The 6,359-nt window shown below is 37.1% G+C and overlaps 1 long non-coding RNA gene across 1 annotated transcript; it reads right to left on the reverse strand.

Moving 5' to 3' along the window:
* Window positions 1–277: 277 nt before the first annotated feature.
* Window positions 278–5,234, reverse strand: LOC120460406 (uncharacterized). Its single transcript, XR_005617942.2, has 3 exons — window positions 4,841–5,234; window positions 4,452–4,511; window positions 278–943 (listed from the first exon to the last, which is right to left on the reverse strand). It is a non-coding gene; the product is annotated as an uncharacterized LOC120460406 (long non-coding RNA).
* Window positions 5,235–6,359: the final 1,125 nt, after the last annotated feature.

A 6,359-nucleotide genomic window follows, 5' to 3' on the forward strand; every position in this document is an offset into this window, starting at 1 on the left:
ATGTTTACCTGCATACATCCTGTGTCTATATATTGAAACACTGATCATGTGAATGTTTATGGATTCAATTCAATTCTAAGTGCCTCACTATGAACTTCTTAAAGGGATACTCCACTTTTTTTGGAAATAGGTCTCTAATGAGACCAGAAACGGTCTGGTTACAGATATTCTTCTAAATATCAGAAAATCGTCTGAATGGATTCGAAAACGGTAAAACTCAACTGTTTAACTCTGAGGGAGTTGTAAAATGAGCCAATTTCCAAAAAAAAGTGGAGTATCCCTTTAAAGAAAAATAGGGAGTTTAAATACATTACACCATAAACGGGCCTTTATTAAAGTAAACCGGTTTTAACATCTATTGAGACAGTGTCTCATGTTGACGATTACACATCAATCCCATTGAATATGAAGGTGAATATGGGACTTTTTCAACTGGAAATCAAGATTCTATCCATTTAGTGCACACTTTTATCCAAGATGACTTAAAATAGCTTAATAAATTGATTCAATCTGATTAAGTGCAAATTACATAATACATTTAAGTAAAAGTAGAAATGATTGAAAAATCTGAATGACGTCGAAGAGGTAAAAAGAAATCGCACACGCAGGCTGTCATATGCGAGTGCAGTGCCAGTGTTGTTTATGTTGGGTGGCACATGCACTCTAGGGGTCCTTGTCACAGAGAGTTTAGGCGTCCGCTGCAGTGCCTGTGCTGGCAGTATGACTGGTGGGCAGACACCAGGGCAGATGGGCCTTTCACAAGACATCCTCATCTCACACACACAGAGGGGGAGAGAGACTTTCTCACAAACACTCACACACATGCACACACATATATGCTGTCCACATTGCTGAGCATCTTGTTCCATGAAACAATGTCACAACCAATCAGTGTTCAGGAACGCCGTCGCCAAAGATATACATCTGCTGGACATCAGCACTGCTGAGAACCAAACACACACACACACATTACAATTATATTCTCATGTTCCACTGCATTGGTACTAATTAAAAATCACATTTCCAGTGACCATTTTTTTATGCACAAGTTTAATATTTAAATGACTACCATGTGATTTGATGTTTTTGAAGTCTCATCAAGGCTGCATTTATTTGAACACATAAACTGTAATATTGTGAAAAATTATTACAATTTAAAAGAACCGTTTTCTGTTGTAATATATTTCAAAATGTAATTTATTCCTGTGATCAAAGCTGAATTTTCAGCAATCTTCAGTGTCACATGACCCTTCAGAAATCACTCTAATATGAGGATTTGCAGCTAAAAAAATCTTTATTATATCAATGTTAAAAAAGTTATGCATATATTTTTGGAATATATATGTTATTGATGTTTTTATGTTTACATTTTTTTATGATTACAAAGTTCAAAAGAACAGCATTTATTTAATAACTTACATAACTTAAGTGTTTTACTTACACTATTGATCAATTTAATGCATAAATTGGGTCACAAGATTTTCTTTCTATTAAAAAATGCATTTTACTTATTAATTAATGGAGGACCCCAAAAAGAGGTTTTGATCGAACTAACTTCTGGTGTTCTACCTGCACATGTGCTTTCACACATAAAATCACATATTCAACCAACCAAATTTCCAAAAAAGTGCCTTGGTGTGGGTGTGTGTCTATGTGTATGTGTGTGTGTGTGTGTGTGTGTGTGTTCATCCATCCATGTGTAAATAATAGTTGCCAAGGGCATGGATTTAGTCAGCATACAAGGTCACAGTGGCAAAGCAGAGGAGAGAGGGAGAGGGAGAGAGCGAGAGAGAGAGAGAAAGAGAGGGAGAGAGAGGTTTGCTCATCTCATCAGAGTTTATAATTGTAATTGTATGTTCAACAGACTGTTCCAGACAAACACTATAAAGCTCACCATAAGCACAAGGATAATATTTTACTTATTCAAACAGTAGCCTATATTATATTGTGAACGTTCATTTTTATTTCCCCCACCACCCACAGAGGCCATTAAATCCTGAGCAGAGTGTGTGTGTGTGTGTGTGTGTGTGTGTGTGTGGGACATTATAGAGAGAGATCACCAATGCATTAGCTAGTTAGACCTGCAGGCTCTCTGACACACACACACACACACACACACACACACACACACACACACACACACACAAAAGCAAGTCCAGTGGTGCAGGTTGGGAAATGAAGTACTAAATGCCTGAAGAGAAACAAAGCAAACTGACACCTGAAGCACAGGTGAGACATGAAGCGTGCAAGTACACGTTCTGCACACAAACGTCTCTCTTTTGTTTGAAGATTAAAGGAATAAATCACCCTAACAAAGATCATGTAGCTCCATATTTGTGCTCTTCTGCATATTTGTGCCCATGAAGATGTGAAACTCAAAATGGGAAAGAAAACCCATCATAAAAATAGTCAGGACTATACGCGTCGCTATCCAAGTCTTCCGAAGTCATATAGTTGTGCATGATAAGCGGACAGAAATTTGAGTTGTTATTCGCTGATTCGGTCCTTTTTGAAGCTTGACTGCCCCTGGTTATTGTCCACTATAAAAGTGATTGCATATAAAGGATATTGGAGTATGTTTTACAAGAAAATACTATTTGAGCCTTTCTAAATTATTACATTTAACCACATTTCTTTGTAACTATTTGTGATGTTTACTAGCATTTTCTAAGTGAAAACTGTTTCATAGTACATGATTTTTTTGGGTGTAATTCTCTTTCTGTATTTTTGTATTGCATTTGTTGTTGTCTTTCCTGTTGTGCAATTGATGTGCGCTGCAATGCCTCAGTTTCCCCCCAGGGATTGAATAAAGTACTCTCTCCTGTCCTATGCCTGGGTTGGATAGAAAAGACCATGAGTTTGGCGGCCGCAGGAGGGTGAGGAAATGATGACAGACTTTTCATTGTTGCCTACACTAATCCTTTAGATTGTGATGGCTCAGATTGTTTCTGTGTCTATGTGTGCAGGTTACTGAGAAGAATGAGTGTTTTCTGGATTCATAACCTTGGCCTGTTTTTCTCTTGTCTCAGCAGCACCAGCAGCTGCTAACTCACAAACCTACATGTAAACACACACACACATTCACAGAGCTGATCACAAAATCAGTGCTACACTCTAAAAATGCTGGGTTGTTTTAACCCAACTTTGGGTCAATTATAGACAAACACAAACATTGGGTTAAAAATGTAATTAAAAATTTAACCAAATGTCTGGGTTTGTCCATATTTGACCCAAAGTTGGGTTAAAACAACCCAGCAAATTTTTAGAGTGTATACATTTGGTAAATTCAATAGCTTTTTTTTTTTTTTTTTTGCTCATTTTAAAGTATTGCAGAAGTTCATTTGAAAAATTAAAGGGATAGTTCACCCAAAAATGAAGATTCTGACCCATATTTACTCAAGTTGTTTCAAACCACTTCTGTTGAACACTAAATAAAATAAATACTATAAAGTCAACTGTCTGGTTACCAATATTCTTCAAAATATCTTGTTTTGTGTTCAAGAGAGAAACTCATACAGGTTTGGAACAACATGAGGGTGAGAAAATGATGACAGAATTTTCATTTTTGGGTGAACTATCCCTTTAAATATTTAGTTTAGAATGAATATGTGGGATTGTCTCACTCTAAACCATGCTGGGTTGTTTGAACCCAAATTTGGGTAAAATATGGACAAACCCAAATGTTGGGTTAAAAATGTCATTTCAAATTTTAACCCAACTTCAACTTTCACTTTCAACTGTAGGCTACATTTTTAATTGCATTTTTAACCCAACATTTGGGTTCGTCCATATTTGACCCAAACTTGGGTTGAAACAACCCAGCATTTTTTTAGAGTGCTTATTCTCTCTATTTTTTAGGGATTTTATTAGTTTTTATTTCTTTTTTTCTTACTAAAATATCAAATATTTATTCAAGACAGCTTGATATGTGCGCAACATTTCAAAATCAATCCAGAACCTTTGGGAAATCCAATGCCATAAATGTTTCAGGATCAATAATGGATGGATATAAGTTTTTAGTGTTGGAATTTTCGGGCAAATTAATTAATTATTTTGTAATAATTCCACAAAGTTAATTGACAATTTAAAAGAGGAACTGTCTGTGTATTATTAGCTGAGATGCAAAGAATGACAAGTTCCCAAAGCAAATTCGAGGAGAATAAGACTGTGCGTGTATGTGTGTATACGAAGAAACATCAAAGCTGAACTTTATCAATCATTTACTCACACAAACCCAATGAGCCAAAACCACAAACACACATCAAATAAAACCAGAACTGCATTAGTAGGCATTACTACTGTGTGTGTATTTTTATGAATCTGTGTTTGATACCTGGAGAATCGTATTGGAAAATTACAAAACAAACAAACACCTTTATAGCCTTTCTTTGTGCTTAGCTTCAATGCAAAACTTAAGTAACCCTTGAAGAATCTTAAATCAAATACATTACCTGGAGTGAGCTCCTTCATGTTCTCTGCTTTGAAAGTGCATGTGGAAGGAAGATGTAGAGCTGGGGTAAAAGCACAGTGAATGATGAGGAGGTCATGGAGGTGTTTTGATTCAATGAACCATTAAACAGAACTGAAGTTACGCGTACAGAGACTGTACGCCACAACTATTAACGACGTCATGCTCAGTTAATGAAAGATGACATTGATTAACCATTCACTACTGCAAGAGGCCTACATTTACATTTAGTCATTTAGTGGATGCTGTTATCTAAAGGCACTTACAAATGAAACTCACAAGCGGTTTATCAAACAGAAGTCAATAATAGTAGCCTACTGCAACTTAGAGTTTCAAAAGTAAATCTGTACGAAAGCAGTTTCCCAACCTTACCTGTGAAAGTGCACTGGGACGGTGTTGTCAAACCCGTGACTTCCCACACGTGAACTCTTACTAGATCGATGTGCTACCATAGACTGTAAAAGTGTACTACCGTTTACGAGCTCTGACGTCACAAAGCCCGCGAAACCATACAAAACAACAATGGCAGAACCTAGATGCAGTGTTTCTACAGCGGTACACGGTGTGAATACACTTAGGACAATATAACGTTAATAATTAGTTTTCAGTCCATTGAGTGCAAGGATAAATTAATCCCAAATAGGCTACATTTCCAAATATACAAATAAAATAAAAGATATCAGCTTATCTTTCCTTGCGCGCTGAGTAAGAACCTTTGGCGACAGAAATGATTACAAAAGCGCATAAGCCCCGCCATGCTGGTTTGTTTACATCTAGCTACCACAATTCCTTGCGCTCAGGTGGCCTGGAATGCTACAAAGTAGTGAGTCGTGGTTTTAAGTCGTTATTTACGTCCTCAAAAAACTGCGTGTGGCCTATCCATTTAAAGGAGTAGTTCACTTTTAAAAAAACTTTTACTGATAATTTACTCACCCCCATGTCATCCAAGATGTCCATGTCATTCTTTCTTCAGTCGAATGAAATGAAGGTTTTTGATGAAAACATTCCACGATTTTCTCCATATAATGGACTTCAGTGGGAACCAAACGGTTCAGGTCCAAATGAGAGTTTCAGTGCAGCTTCAAAGAGCATTAAACGACACCATACGATGAATAAGGATCTAGAGGCTATAGTAAAAAATATATATAGAGAGAGAGATTGATAAAGGCAGTCAGAAGAGAGAAAGATGTCAACTTTACCATCACTTCCAACAGCCAGTATTAGAAACGCCCTCACAGCAGCGTTTTATAATGTGACGCAAAGGTAATATAATAGGCTACTAAATAGTGTCATACATTTATGTTTATATAAAAAAGACCAAATTAAAAAAACGTTTACATTTACATGACAGTACAAACGCATCATCACAGTGTGTGGAAAGGGTCCTCACTCACGAAGGCGCGCAAAATGATTGACAGGTAGAGCGTGTTTGATTGGCTAAAGTTTTCTGATTGGCTAAAAAGGCGGGCCGCTACCTAAGGCAGATTTGATATCTTAGGACACTTAATATTTCAGTGCTATCTCAGGTATAGAGGAGCATGTGTTTGTTATTCCAAAATAATCGCTTACAGAACCTTTAAACTGCCTTATGAGACACTTTGCGTTTGATGTCCTTCTCGTCCACTGTGGACGCGTGTCATTGCCGTAGTAATCGCATATCTCCGAGTTTATCAGCGTGTTGTTTTGTCTTTTCCAAATAGTGACTGAAGTGGGGGTTAATATTAAAAACGCCTCGATTTTTTCCACAGGCTGTGTCACGCTCAACGGGCTTTGACAAGCTCGCGCGCTGCTTATTATTCATGACGATCTCGAGCTGTTTCGGGATGTTGAATAGCCCATAATAATAATACACAGAGAGAGAAAAAACAGCTCAGGATCAAATGTGCCAATT

Source organism: Pimephales promelas, chromosome 13 (genome assembly GCF_988280905.1).
Source record: "Pimephales promelas chromosome 13, fPimPro1.hap1.1, whole genome shotgun sequence".
Classification (NCBI taxonomy): Eukaryota; Metazoa; Chordata; class Actinopteri; order Cypriniformes; family Leuciscidae; genus Pimephales; species Pimephales promelas.